The sequence below is a fragment of the Macaca fascicularis genome, chromosome 13 (genome assembly GCF_037993035.2).
Source record: "Macaca fascicularis isolate 582-1 chromosome 13, T2T-MFA8v1.1".
Lineage (NCBI taxonomy): Eukaryota > Metazoa > Chordata > Mammalia > Primates > Cercopithecidae > Macaca > Macaca fascicularis.
Genome location: NC_088387.1, coordinates 52,186,005 through 52,201,097, shown reverse-complemented (window position 1 = coordinate 52,201,097; position 15,093 = coordinate 52,186,005). Strand labels below are relative to the sequence as shown.

Sequence of the window (15,093 nt, the reverse complement as noted above, 5' to 3'; positions counted from 1 at the left end):
CGCGGGCACGTGTGGAGGGCGGACCCGCCGAGGGTCGAGGCCCGCCCCTCAGAGAGCGCCGGGCGCTGCTGTCCCGGCCCGGGGCCCCAGGTGCGCTTCGCCTAGAGAGGGATTTTCCGGTCTCGTGGGCAGAGGAAAAACCAGGAACTCGGGCTCAGTCTCCACCCCAAAGCGGGGCGGATCCGTCCCGGATAAGACCCGCCGTCTGGCCCTCAGCAGGGTGTGACCTCCGCAGCCGCAGAGGAGGAGCGCAGCCCGGCCTCGGTATGAGGGGTAAAGGGGCTCCGGGCCGGGGGTCCTGGGCTCGGGGAACGGGGAACATGGCCCGGGAGGGTTTCGCGGGGATGCCCGGCTCCGCGCTGCGCCCTAGAGTGGGTGCTCGGCGCCGGCTTGCGGGCAAGCCCGGGCGGCCACAGGGTGGAAGGGGCCAGCGGGCCCGGGACTCGCTCCGGGTGGGCGAGAGGGAGGCGAGTGCGGCGCCTAACCACTGGCACCATCCAGACATCCAGGGCCGCTTACACAGCTCAGGACGCGGATCAGAGACCACGGCAGCTATTTATTCGGTCCGTGTGCTGGACTCCGGCATCAAAAAGAAAGGACCGAGATAATCTTGACCGTAACTAACTGCGCCTAACACCTCTTACAGTTTACTTTTTGATTCTTTCTTTACTCCATTTAAGAAACTTATTCCTTTCTCCTAGATCCTTACTATTGTCTTACCTTCTTGTGTGTCTAATGCCCTCGGCACAGTGCCCGGCACATCGGAGTCTGATCATTATAGGGTCCATGACTTGAGTTGGCTGGTGGCTCAGTCTCACCAGTTTGTCATGACTTTGACCAGCTGGAGACTTTGGGGCCAAAGAGGATTGCTTCTCAACAATTTGCCGGCAGAAGTGCCCCCCGGGTCAATGCAAGTCTTCTGAGCTGATAGAGCAGAGTGGGTCCTGCATAACTCGTGCTTTTCTTGGAACTCGGCATCTGCTCTCTCCTGCTGACAGTGGGAAGGATAGATAGGGTGGCGCTCTCCAAGTTATCCATTCTCCTGCCCACCAGTCCATGACACCCCACCACCCCTTTCCATTCCCTACTGTTTGCCCTTTAATTTTTTGTTTTGTTTTGAGACGCAGTGTCACTTCTGAAGCCCAGGCTGGAGTGCAGTGCCTGGATACAGCTCACGCTGTCTCCCAGGCTCAGGTGTTTCACCCACCTCAACCTCCTGAGTAGCTGAGACTACACGTGCATGCCACCACGTGCCTATAGTCCCAGCTACTCAGGAGGTAACTGGTAACTATTGATAATCAAACCCCAGATTTTTTTTTTTTTTTTTTTTTGAGATGGAGTCTTGCTCTGTCGCCCAGGCTGGAGTGCAGTGGCTCGATCTCGGCTCACTGCAAGTTCTGCCTTCCGGGTTCACGCCATTCTCCTGCCTCAGCTTCGCGAGTAGCTGGGACTACAGGCACCCGACACTGTGCCCGGCTATTTTTTTGTATTTTTAGTACAGACGGGGTTTTGCCATGTTGGCCAGGCTGGTCTTGAATTCCTGACCTCAGGTGATCCACCTGCCTCAGCCTCCCAAAGTGCTGGGATTACAGGCATGAGCCACCATGCCCAGCATCCAAACCCTAGGTTTTTCGTTGCCAGGGAATTCTCAGACACAGATGGAAGAGCAAGTAGGAGAGGAAGTGGACAGGAATAAGAAAATGGATAACCCCAGTGACCCAAGAACTGCTGACTCCCCAGAGCCCTATCAGGCCAAGGCCATCCTCATTCAGCTCATGTCAGATTTCTGTTGATTGAGGATATAGACGCAAGTACACCCCTGCCCCCACTCACACGTAGACAGGCACAGGCACAGGCACACAGCTACTGGATCAAGGGCTTCTATGAATTTCCCTCCTGGATGTTCTTGCATTTGGTTAGGGATCATTTTTCTCTGCAAGCAATTTAGAGGGTAACCCGCACAGTCAAGCCGTGTACCACTCCAGGCCTTAGTATTTAAAGGGTGAGTCTCCTGGTCATCCCCAGGCTCATGTCCAGTGGCATGTTTCTTTGTTTATGTCCAGCCACTCTTTTGTTTTCCTGAGCTCACTTATTATCTGATTGTAGACTAAGCCTGCTTTTCTCCGAGGGAGATCAAGATGAGTGGCAGGCACTGGGGATGGTGGGCAGTGTGCCAGGGAGTACCTGAAGTTCCAGAATAAACAAGCAGTGGGGAGGCCTGGACAACATAGCAAGACCCCATCTCTACAAAAAGTTTAAAAATTAGCTGGGCATGGTAACGCCCACCTGTAGTCCCATCTACTTGGGAGGCTGGAGAGGGAGAGTCGCTTAAGCCCAGGAGTTCAAGGCCACAGTGAGTTATGATCACACCACTGCACTCCAGCCTGGGTGATAAACAAACAAGCAAGCAAACAAACAAAAGCAAGAGGAGGAGATTTTCTTTGTCATTTTTACACAAATATTTCAGATTAAAAACACTTTTTATACTAAAACAATCACAGATATATTTTGAAGTAGAATCCAAAAATTATATACCTTTTAAATCTAAAACAAGAAACCTGGAAAACATTTTGCTTGGGATTTGGGCTGCGATTTGGTCCAAACCTAGCCCTTGAGGGTTTGTTTTCACTGCAATTAGGGCTACGTATGGAGGCAGTTTGATAGACACTGCAGTGTCCTCCCTGGAGCAACTTTTAATAACACTCATCTTAGACTGTCTTATCTAATCTTCACTTCAACCTGCAGTGGGGTTATTAACATTGGTTTACAGCTGAGGATCCTAAGGTTCCATATCATCATCCTTGGTCAAGTTCAGACCATTTGTGAACTAAAGCTTAAATCCAGCTGCCAGGATACAAAAGCCTGTTCTCTTTTTTTTTTTTTTTTTTTTTTGAGACGGAGTCTGGCTCTGTGGCCCAGGCTGGAGTGCAGTGGCCGGATCTCAGCTCACCGCAAGCTCCGCCTCCCAGGTTTACGCCATTCTCCTGCCTCAGTCTCCTGAGTAACTGGGACTACAGGCGCCTGCTACCTCTCCCAGCTAGTTTTTTGTATTTTTTTAGTAGAGACGGGGTTTCACCGTGTTAGCCAGGCTGGTCTCGATTTCCTGACCTCGTGATCCGCCCGACTCGGCCTCCCAAAGTGCTGGGATTACAGGCTTGAGCCACCGCGCCCGGCCCAAAAGCCTGTTCTCTTATCCTCTCCGCCCTACCATAACTCCATCAGTGCTTGGTTCATAGTAATTTGGAGTTGTGGCTTCGTAGGTTGTTAACTAAATCTTGAACAAATGTTTTTCTTTTTCTTATTTTCTTCTTGTCAAGCTGATGTGAAATGGGGTTGGATGAACTAGAACTGTTTCAGCTGGAAAGGGAGTGCACCTGTTGTCCCAGCTACTTGGGAGCCTGAGGTAGGACGATCCCTTGAGCCCAGGAGTTTGAGACTGCAGTGAGCTATGATTGTGCCACTGCACTCCAGCCTGGGTGACAGAGTGAGATCCTGTCTCTAAATAAAAAGAAAAAAAAGAGAGAGAAGTTTGCAGTGAGTGTGGGGGGTGCATGCTAGCCAGCAGCCCTAAATGCCAGAGGTGTTTGACGTGTGGACAAGGGAATAAACTCGCTCTTCGAGGTGTTTGGCAGAGCTGGGTGATAGGCTCTGGTTGAATCTGAAGAAGTGGCTTTTAAAACCCACAGACTGGGCAGCCTTGATGTTGGCGAGAGCTCTCTCACTAGAGGTGGTTAGGCAGAGGTCCACAGCCCTTTTCTGATGGAGCTGGAAAGGGTTAGCAGGTTAAGCTCAGGTAACTTCTAAAGCTATAGTTCCCAAACTTCAGGGTGCATCAAAATCACCCAGGAAGCTTATACAACATGCAGATTCTGCTTATTTAAGCAGCTCCCTGGATGACTGTGATTCGGGCCTCACTTTGAGAAACTATGCTTTTTTTTTTTTTTTTTTTTTTAATGTTTTGAGACAGAGGCTCTCCTTGTCACCCAGGCTGGAGTGCAATGGCGCCATCTCAGCTCACTGCAAACTTTGCCTCCCAGGTTCAGGCGATTCTCCTGCCTCAGCCTCCTGAGTACCTGGGACTACAGGCGTCCACCACCACACCCAGCTAATTTTTGTGTTTTTAGTAGAGGTGGGGTTTCACCATGTTGCCAAGGCTGGTCTCGAACTCCTGACTTCAGACAATCCGCTCGCCTCAGCCTCCCAAAGTTCTGGGATTGCAGGTGTAAGCCACCATGCCCGACAGAGAAACTATGTTTTAGAAACACTTATATGAATATGTGCATACTTCATAAATTGAATAAAGCACTAATAAAAACATATCACCTTTCCAAGGAAACTTAGATTTTGGTCATTATGTATAAACTCTAGGTAATGTGGTAAATGCTAAAAGCTTCCTTCTCAAGGATAGTTCTTTTGTTTGTTTGTTTGTTTGTTTTTGAGGCAGAGTCTTGCTCTGTCACCCACTGCTCACTGCAACCTCTGCCTCACAGGTTCAAGTGATTCTCCTGCCTCAGCTTCCCAAGTAGCCGGGAATACAGGCTCACGCCACCATGCCAGGCTAATTTTTGTGTTTTTAGTGGAGACGGGGTTTCACCATGTTTGCCAGGGTGGAAACCCCTGACCTCGTGATCTGCCTGCCTCAGCCTCCCAAAGTGCAGGCAACTCTTCCACCGTAGCCTCCCAGGTGGCTGGAACTATAGGCATGCACTGCCACGCCCAGCTAATGTTTTGTATTTTTTGTAGAGACAGAGTTTCACCACATTTCCCAGGCTGGTTTCAAACTCCTGGAGTCAAGCCATCTGTCTGCTTCAGCCTCCCAAAGTGCTGGGATGACAAGCATGAGCCACGGCACCTGGCCTAGCTCTGTTTTTAAATGGTCTGATTGATTCCAGGGTGTCTTTTGCTGCAGAAGCAGAGACAGGAGGTAGATGGAATAAATCAGGGCCCGTAAACTAGGTAGACCTTCTGGGGCAGGAGCCTTTGTCAGAGAAATTTCTTCTGGTGATATCAATGGCCATGGGCACTGAGGGGCCTGACCTTGACTTTGGAGCCTGGAACCCTATCTTCAGCCAGACTGTGTCTTAGTCTGTGAAAGACCTGCCTGTCTCTGCTGGAGACATTGATAGCTAATGTTCACCAAGTGTCTTCTATGATCCTGACCCTGTGCCAGACATCTGGTATGATATTTCACTAAATTTTCACCCATAGTAGGTGGGTACTAGTATTATCATTGCCAATGTAAGATGAGGAAACAGAGGCACAAAGGGGTTGAGTAATTTGCTCAAAGTTGCACACTGACGAGCGGCATAGCCAGGATTTGAACTTGTCAGTATGACTATATCCTATGCTTTACCACTCTGTCTAATGGGTTAAAAGTGGGGGAATCAGGCCAGGTGCAGTGGCTCATGCTTGTAATCCCAGGCTGAAATAGGTGGATTGCCTGAGCTCAGGGGTTCGAGACCAGCCTGGGCGAAACCATTTCTCTATCAAAAATATAAAACAATTGGCCAAGCATGGTGGCATGCGCCTATAGTCCCAGCTACTGGGAGACTGAGGTGGGAGGTTACTTGGACCTTGGAGGCAGAGGTTGCAGTGAGCCAAGATCATGCCACTGAACTCCAACCTAGATGACAGAATGAGACCCTGTCTCAAAAAATAAATAAATAAATAAATAAATAAATAAATAAATAAATAAATAAAAAGGGAAATCAGCTGAAAAAGACAGGGCTGGGAGATTAAGCCATGGGGCTGAATTCTTTCAGAGGGGAAGGAGAGTCTAAGTCCAAACCACTTGTCCAAGATGAACTTGATATTGATCTAGGTCATTCTGAGTATCCAGGGGGTCCAGGTGAGGAGTGGGGAGCAGAGGCTGAAGCAGGACAATGTGCTGCATCATGACTCTGGTGGCCCATCCTCGTGGGAGCAAGACTTAGGGCAGCATCTGAAGGGAGGGGAGACAGCTCAGAACCTTGGGGTAGAGTCTTCGAGAGCTAGGCAGGAGGTCAGTGGCCTCTGCCAAATGGGCAAAGGTGCATTTCTTTATATATAAGTGACGGGCACTAGAGATTCAAGAATGAAACACATTGACTTAGGGGGATAAGTAAGTCAATGATTCAAAAGTCATAGGACTGTATGATTAGTATAATAATTTGACAGATATGTGCAGACTGCCATGGAGTAACAGAAGAGGTACACCTAACTGTATCATTAGTGGTCAGAGAAGGCTTCCTGGAGGAGGAAGCTTTATATTGAGCCAGGGCTAGAGAAGAAGGGCTTATGCACAGTCATGGAGATGAGAAAGCTAGGCCAAAGCACACTGAAGGAATGGCATGTCTGTTATGGCAGGCAAGTCCCAGAGGTGGAGATGGAGGTCCCTTAGAAACTAAATCCATTCTGTAGGTGTATGGGAGACAGGCCAGATGAGTATTGAGGGATAGGTCTTAGAGGGTCCAAGGATCCCATGTAAGGAACTGCTGGCCTGGGATATAAATCCCTACTTCCCTTTGCATCTGCCCCAGTGCCTGGTAAAGTTATGTAATAAATGTTTTCAGATAAAATGAAAGTGCTGGGTAACAGGAAGGAAACCAAGGCAGAGATTTAGCCTTGGAGAAACATGGCTCCTTGCTTCCCTGCTTAGCCTGTCCAGACCTCCAATGTTCATCTTAGACACGGTCTCCTTCCCTGATATAATCTGGGTCAGGGGCCTCTCCTACACACTCCTGACTCTGTGATTTCCCCAGCATGGGAATGTTCACACCTTACTATGTCTGATCACATACCTGCCTCCTCTCTTCAGGTTTGAGCTCCACTGAGGGCAAGGACCAGCAGCCCCCTCTGGCTAGCACAGTGCTGCTGAGCACATACTCGGGCCTTGCTACAAGTGTGCAGTGTGAATGGACAGTTTCCCATGGCCTAGAAAATCTAGTCCACCCTCTAGTCCTGGCCTGCCACAAAAATGATCCAGTTTTGAAAATTACTTTTGTAGCTCTTGCTCCCTTCATGGTGTCCTTAAACTCCCACTCAACTCCAAACTAACTACTCTTTTCCAAATAAGTCTCAATGTTCATAATCATAGCGGGAGATTTGCTTTTACTGTTTTCTCTGCCTGGAAAATTCTTTCCCTATTGAAATCGCATTATTGTTCAAAGCCTAAGTCACATGAGAGCTCTTTGAATTTCTTAGAGGTACATTGTCCATCTTCCTCTACCCTGCAATTCGTAATAGTTCTCACATGCCGCTTTGTCCTTAGACTAGTTATATACCTGTTCTGTTTCTCTTGGGAGAAGCAAGATCCTTGGGATCCTTGGGAGGGCAAGATCATGTCCCCCTCCATCTTTCTCCTGCCATACCTCGCACATGATAGGGGCAAAATAAATTTTAAGTAAGGACTGTGAGTGCCTGCACACATAGCGAGTGGCGGTTTTGGAACTGGGGACTGAAAACCACTTGTGTAAGAAACAGGGCCTGGACTGATTCTTATGAGGAGAATGCCAGGGTTGCTTATTTAAACTTGATTAAATGAAGTCTCTGGGGCCCACCCAAGATCTCCAGGGTAGTCACCAAAAATCTGTATTTTAACTGCTCCCCACATGACTTTTGTGTACTTTTGAATTTGAGAACTTTCCTCATATAACAAGCTAGACAGATGCTATACAATCTATATTAAGTAGAATCGTTTTGAAGCCATAGCTCCAGACATCGTGTCCTGACAACATCCAGGGCCAGGAGAAAGGGGGAATTTGGCTGGCTGACTCTGTCTTTTTAGCCTGGAGGAACTTCAAAGCATCTTAGCAGGTTTATCCTTATTTCTTTTTGGTCAGAAGTGGGTCACATGGCCACTCCTAACCCATTCATGGCTGTTCAAATGGGGTTGCCTTGGACCACTTATTATCTCCTGCTGGGGCTAGCCCCACCTTCCTGGTTTACCAAACCCACTCTCTAAACAGAAAGAAGCTGCTCCTAAGGAAGAAGGAAAGTGTAATGGAAGTTGAAATTATTGCTGATTTTTGCAAAAAAGTCTGTGCATTGCAGGAACTGCTACTGTCCCAATTTTATGCCAAAATAAACCAGCTCTCATAGGTGGGGTTAAATCTGGAGGGCAGAACAGGGACTGGAACTTGGTTCTAGTTCTGGATTCTAAACCTGAATGATCTTCATTGACAGCCTATGCCAGCACCCATCTGTGGGAAGATAATTTAATTTGGAGTTTCACAGATATCATAGAATACCAGATCTGGCCTACCAGGAGTAATGCATGTTTGCAGTGGATGGTTTTGAGAACTCTGCTGTTTAAATAATCTTTGGCAAACACAATATTTCCTAAGTCATGTTTATGCAAGTGTTTTAAAAGTATTATAATGGCCGGGCGTGGTGGCTCACGCCTGTAATCCCAGCACTTTGGGAGGCCGAGACGGGTAGATCACGAGGTCAGGAGATCGAGACCATCCTGGCTAACACGGTGAAACCCCGTCACTACTAAAAAATACAAAAAAAAAATTAGCCGAGCGAGGTGGCAGGCGCCTGTAGTCCCAGCTACTTGGGAGGCTGAGGCAGGAGAATGGTGTGAACCCGGGAGGTGGAGCTTGCAGTGAAGCCGAGATTGCGCCACTGTACTCCAGCCTGGGCAACAGAGCAAGACTCTATCTCAAAGAAAAAAAAAAAAGGGTATTATAACATCCCCCATTAACATAACTTATATCTGTTCCCATTTCCTCATACTTGATGTAAAGTCATGACTGGCAATCTATACTTATGAAATGCTCACGGGGTGGTTTGGGGACCTTTTAGACATCAATAGTTTGAGTCTAGAATTATTACTATAAAACCAGGGTTCTCAAACCTCAGAATGTATCAGAATCACTTGGCGGGATTCTTGCACTTGACAAAGATTATTTATTTATTTTTAGTTTTTAGAGATGATGGTCTTGGTATGTTACCCAGACTGGCCTCAAACTCCTGGGCTCAGGGATTCTCCCACCTCAGCCTCCCAATAGCTGAGATTACAGGCACAAGCTATCATGCATGGCCTGGAGGCTTCTTAAAACCCAAACTGCTGGATCCCATTCCCAGAGTTTAGGATTCTGTAGATCTAGGGTTGGGCCTAAGAATTGCACTTTGAACAAGGTCCCAGGTGATGGTCATGCTGTTGGTCTGGAAACCACACTTTTAGAACAAATGATACTGATCTGGGTTCATTGAAAAGATGACATAATAGGATTTTATCATGCCTGCCACACACATCCTATCCTTTCCAGGTTCTTTTGTGCTCCCACCTAAGGCTGTCCCCGGCCTTCCCCTCTGGCTGTGTTTTGCATAGAGGGATTCACCTAGCCTTCTGTATTTTGGTGACTCTAGGCTGGGCTTGTTCCAAAAGAAGTGAGAAGGTGGAGTGAGGTCAATGCATCTTCCCTCCAGGCCTGGTTAATTGTATACTGATGGTGGCTCTAAATGTTGGTCTTGAAATTTTGGTTTCACTTTAAAAGGAATGAAATTCTAATACATGGTACAACATGGACAAACCTTGAAAACATTATGCTAAGTGAAATAATCCAGACACAGAAGGATAATGTTATATGATTCCACTTATATGAGGTACCTACCATAGTCAAACTCATAGAGACAGATAGTGGAATAGAGGTTATTACCAAGGGCTGAGGTGAGGGGGTTACTGTTTCACATGTTCAGAGTTTCTGTTTGGAACGATGGAAGAGTTCTAGGAATGGATGGTGATGATTGTTGCAAGACATTGTGAATGTACTTAATGCCACTGAATTGTACACTTTAAAATGGTCATAATAGGCCAGGCACAGTGGCTCACACCTGTAATCCCGACACTTTGGGAGGCTGAGGCTGGAGGATCACTTGAGCTCAGGAGTTGAAGACCAGCCTGGACAACATGGCAAAACCCTGTCTCTACAAAAATTAGCCAGGCATGGTGGCCTGCACCTGTAGTCCCAGCTACTTGGGAGGCTGAAATAGGAGGATCGCTTGAGCCAGGAAGGTCAAGACTCAAGTGAGCTGAGATCACACCACTGCACTCCAGCCTGGGCAACCCTATCTCAAAAAAATTTTTTTAATGGTTAAAATGGTAAATTTTGCTATATATATGTTACCATGATTGAAAAAAAAATCTTGTTTTTGTTATTCTTCTATCTCCCAGTGATGTGCTAAATTGTCCTTGTATCAGGCCCTGAGAGCTGACTGTTAAATTTTTAGAGGTTTTGCAAGCTGATTGTTAAATATAGCCAGCTGTGATTTAAAATTAAATTATATGAACTAATGAGTAAATAAGTTATATTGAAATATGAATATTTGTAAGTAATTTGTATTTAAAACAATTCATCATTTCGTAGTTCTTAAGTTCCCTTTTGCCATTATCTATGCTCCTGAAGGTATTTGTGTCTATTATATCTGTGTGGTGAGACTAGTATTAATGTGTAATGGGGTGCTGCTGCCCATCTACTCCCAACTCCCAGTTCAGTGACATCACAATAGTAACTTGAAATTGGTCAGGGTGCAAAGATTTACACCAAAGAAGTGGCTACACATCAGGGTGTCCTTTCCTTGGAGAGCTGGCTATTAGGTTTATCAGCGCATCCCCGGCCTTACCGTGTGGGTTAGGGTTGGTGTAAGTTTGTAGGAATAAAACACCAGTCGCTTGGAAGCTACCAGCCCAGCTTTCTTTAATTGAATCCTAGCCCTTTCCAAATAGCCCTGCCTTGGGGTGTTTTTGCTTTGCCTAAAAAAGAAAGGGTGGTGGCTAAGTTTAGTAGGGGGAAGATGAGTCACAGAGTCAGCTGGTTACTTTTTAACCTCATGGGTGCCTTTCCTCAACTGTAAGATGAAAGGGGTGGGAGAAAAACTAGTAGAAATAAAATAGGATGATTTTTCTAGCAATGAGGAAGAGATGGTTTTTTAAAAAAGTTTTTATTACTGATCACAGCCAGTTACAGAGATTTCTTTGTTCCTTCTCCACTTCTACTGTTTCCCTGGACTAGCATTAAAAAAAAAAGCTTTTATTATGAACATTTTCCAATATACACCCAAGTGAGAGAATAGCAAAATGAACCGCCATGTAACTATTCATCACCCACCTCAACAGTTACCAACATTTCAATGAAAAAGAGACTTTTCTAACTATTGAAATATAATAAGGAGGAATACAGAGGAAAAGATGGACAGGTATAATTTAAATTTTTTCTCCCAAATTTTGACTATGCAAAACTAAAAGAAGAATATTAAATTGGAAACATACTTAAAATTAATTTTTGGTATAAAATATTAAAATTTATAATATATGCATAATGTATATGTCAGTAAAGCACCAAGATCCTAAAAATGGACAAAACATATGCACCAATAATTCCCAAAGAAGAATACAAGTTTAAAAAAAAGGAAGAGTCAGTGTTCCTACTACTTATTAAATTACATTAATTAATTAATTTTTTTTTTTTTTGAGACAGAGTCTCGCTCTGTTCCCCAGGCTGGAGTGCAGTGGACCATCTCGGCTCACTACAACCTCCGCCTCCCAAGTTCAAGCAATTCTTCTGCCTCAGCTTCCCGAGTAGCTGGGACTACAGGCATGCGCCACCATGCCTGGCTAATTTTTTTGTATTTTCAGTAGAGATGAGATTTCACCATGTTAGGCTAGTCTTGAACTCCTAACCTCAGGTGATCTGCCCGCCTCAGCCTCCCAAAATGCTGGGATTACAGGTGTGAGCCACCACACCCAGCCATTTTTCTGTATGTGTATATACATATTGTTGTCCAGGTTGGCCTTGAACTCCTGTGTGTGTGTGTGTGTATTTTTTTTTTTTGAGATGGAATCTCGCTCTGTTGCCCAGGCTGGAATGCAGTGGCGTGATCTTGGTTCACTGCAAGCTCCGCTTCCCAGGTTGACCCCATTCTCCTGCCTCAGCCTCCCTGGTAGCCGGGACTGCAGACACTTGCCACCATGCCCGGCTAATTTTTTGTTTTTTGTTTTTTTGTTTGTTTGTTTGTTTTTTTAGTAGAGACGGGGTTTCACCGTGTTAGCCAAGACGGTCTCGATCTCCTGACCTCGTGATCTGCCCACCTCAGCCTCCCAAAGTGGTGGGATTACAGGCGTGAGCCACTGCGCCCAGCCTTTTCTGTTATATTTTGAAAGATAAATCCCAAGAAGTAGAATTCTTGTTGCATGGTGCATACAATTTTCTAATGGCCAAATTGCCCTCCAAAAGTACTGTCCAGGGCTGGGCACAGTGGCTCATGCCTGTAATCCCAGCACTTTGGGAGGCCAAGGTGGGTGGATCACGAGATCGAGAGATTGAGACCATCCTGGCCAACGTGGTGAAATCCGGTCTTTACTAAAAAAAAATGCAAAAATTAGCTGGGCGTGGTGGCACACACCTGTAGTCCCAGCTACTCAGGAGGCTGAGGCAGGAGAATCGCTTGAACCCAGGGGAAGGAGGTTGCAGTGAGCCAAGATCATGCCACTGCACTCCAGCCTAGGTGGCTGAGCGAGACTTTGTCTCATTAAAAAAAAAAAAAAAAAAAAAAAAGTACTGTCCAATTTATAGTCCCTACCTGCAGTACGGGAGAGTGTACCCAATATTATGTCTTATTCTTTTTCATCTCTGTCCCAGTGTAGTAAATATGAAAACAAATATTTGCAACCTCTGCCTCCTGGGTTCAAGCAATTCTTGTGCCTCAGCGTCTGGCATAGCTGGGATTACAGGCGTGCACCCCCATGCCCAGGTAATTTTTGTGTTTTTTGTCAAGACAGGGTTTCACTATGTTGGCCAGGCTGGTCTTGAACTCCTGACCTCAAGTGGTCTGCCCGTCTTGAACTCCCAAAGTGCTGGGATTACAGGCGTGAGCTACCGTACCCGACCCCTACTACTAAGGTTAAAAGGAGACCAAGCACAGAGGCTTACACCTATAAGCGCAGCACTTTGGGAGGCTGAGGCAGGAGGATTGGTTGAGGCCAGAAGCTTGAGACCAGCCTGCTGGGCAACATAGGGAGACTCTATCTCTGCAAAAAAATTTTAAAAAGTAGCTGGAAGGGATGGCACATGCCTGTAGTCCCAGCTACTCAAGAGGCTGAGATAGGAGGATTGTTTGAGCCCAGAAGTTTCAGGCTGCAGTGAGCTATGATTGTGCTACTGCACTCCAGCTTGGGCAACAGAGTGAGACCCTGTTTCTTAAAAAAATAAAAAATATCAGGCAAGTTAATAAGATTCCATTTTATGCCTAAATATTAAATTAAGAATAAAGAAATTGAGCAAGCAAGCTAACTTATGGGTGGTTGGGCTTTGGATAGCCTTATAAATTTGGAGGACAATTAGAATGTTCATAATTATCAGATATCACAAGGAATAAGCCAACAGAAGAAAATATCTACAAAGCTAATTGTAAAGATTATAGGCCAAGCACAGTGGCTCATGCCTGTAATCCCAGCACTTTGGGAGGCTGAGGTGGGCAGATCACCTGAAGTCAGTAGTTCGAGACCAGTCTTGCCAACATGGTGAAACCCCGTCTCTACTAAAAGTATTCTGAAAATTAATCGGGTGTGGTGGTGCACGCCTGTAATCCCAGCTCCTCAGGAGGCTGAGGCAGGAGAATCATTTGAACACAGGAGGCAGAGCCAAGATAGCACCACTGCACTCCAGTGACAGAGAGAGACTTTGTCAAAAAAAAAAAAAAGACTATATTTCTGAGATAGAAAATCTGAACAACCAGTAGTAGGGACATTGAGTAAATTATATCAGTTTGATAGAAGACTATAGTAAAATAGTAAATATGGTGATTGTATAAAATATAGAAAATTAAGAAGAGTAGAACACAAAATTATATACATACTGTGATTACAACTATGCTGAAAGACTGGAATAAACAGAAAGTAGATGGTAAGTTTACATGACTTAAAAAATGTCCTTTACAGTGTTTAAAGTTGATTTAATAATCTACAAAATAAAATGAAAAGGGGAAATAGATGATTGCTGATGGCTTTCCAGTCTCTAAAATTCTATGAAAGTTAATCATTTGTATTTGTAAGTGTGGAAAGATTCATTATTTTCAACACTGCAGTGAAAAATTCTACCTCTACCTAGATTCTGCAGGATTTGGAAAACAAGTTTATCAGATCACACAGGTTACTTTAATAATAACAATAATAATAATAGCTAGAGGGAAGGAGAGGTTAATAGTGACAAATAAAACCAGCACTGACTGTCCAGGATGCATACTTCATTGTTACTACCAGAAGATCCTGAGGTTGCTAAAACAAAACCAAACAATAATTATTTTTTGCCGTGTACACATATTATCTTTAAAATTCAAAATTAAATAAAGATTAATATTAAAAAGACAATTAATTTTTTTTGTTTTTGTTTTTGAGACAGAGTCTCACTCTGTTGCCCAGGTTGGAGTACAGTGGCGCAAGCTCGGCTCACTGCAAGCTCTGCCTCCTGGGTTCACACCATTCTCCTGCCTCAGCCTCCGGAGTAGCTGGGACTACAGGCATCGGCCACCACGCCCGGCTAATTTTTTGTATTGTTAGTACAGATGGGGTTTCACCGTGTTAGCCAGGATGGCCTCGATCTTCTGACTTTGTGATCCACCCGCCTCAGCCTCCCAAAGTGCTGAGATTACAGACATGAGCCACCGCGCCTGGCCTGTTTTATCTTTTTTTGTGTGATTTTTTGAGGTATTAGTATTACATTTTCTATGACCTCTGCAGTTAGTCTTCATTTCTTTTAGGGGGGATTCCATGTTTATGAAAAAACAATTTCATTGAAACCAAACAGTAGTGAAAAGGGTGATATTTAGAGATGAGTTGGTAAGTCATTTTTGAATGCACATATGGTTTAAAAATCTAAAATATCTTGTCACTTGATTAAATAGAGAGAGGGAGGAGAGGATGGTCATAGAAAATGAATCTTGCCCTTGATGTGATAAGTATGGAATATTTAAGCCAAAATCTGTAGTCTGAAAGGATTTAGTGATATTTTGGTGCCAGCCAGTCTTCTCTGTTTGGAGTGCTGTGTTATTCTACCAAACACTGAGGATGCCTAATAGTTTCCTAAGTGTTTCTTCTGAATAATTCAGTGGATT

General features: G+C 45.2%; 1 protein-coding gene across 1 annotated transcript in view; it reads left to right on the top strand.

Annotated features, from left to right (window-relative positions):
- The first annotated feature begins 222 nt into the window (after window positions 1-222).
- Window positions 223-15,093, top strand: part of ANXA4 (annexin A4) — an 80,646-nt gene continuing 65,775 nt past the window's right edge. The window contains exon 1 of the mRNA XM_005575673.5: window positions 223-264. The gene's annotated coding sequence lies outside the window, so the exon portion shown is untranslated. The remainder of the gene's footprint in view (window positions 265-15,093) is intronic.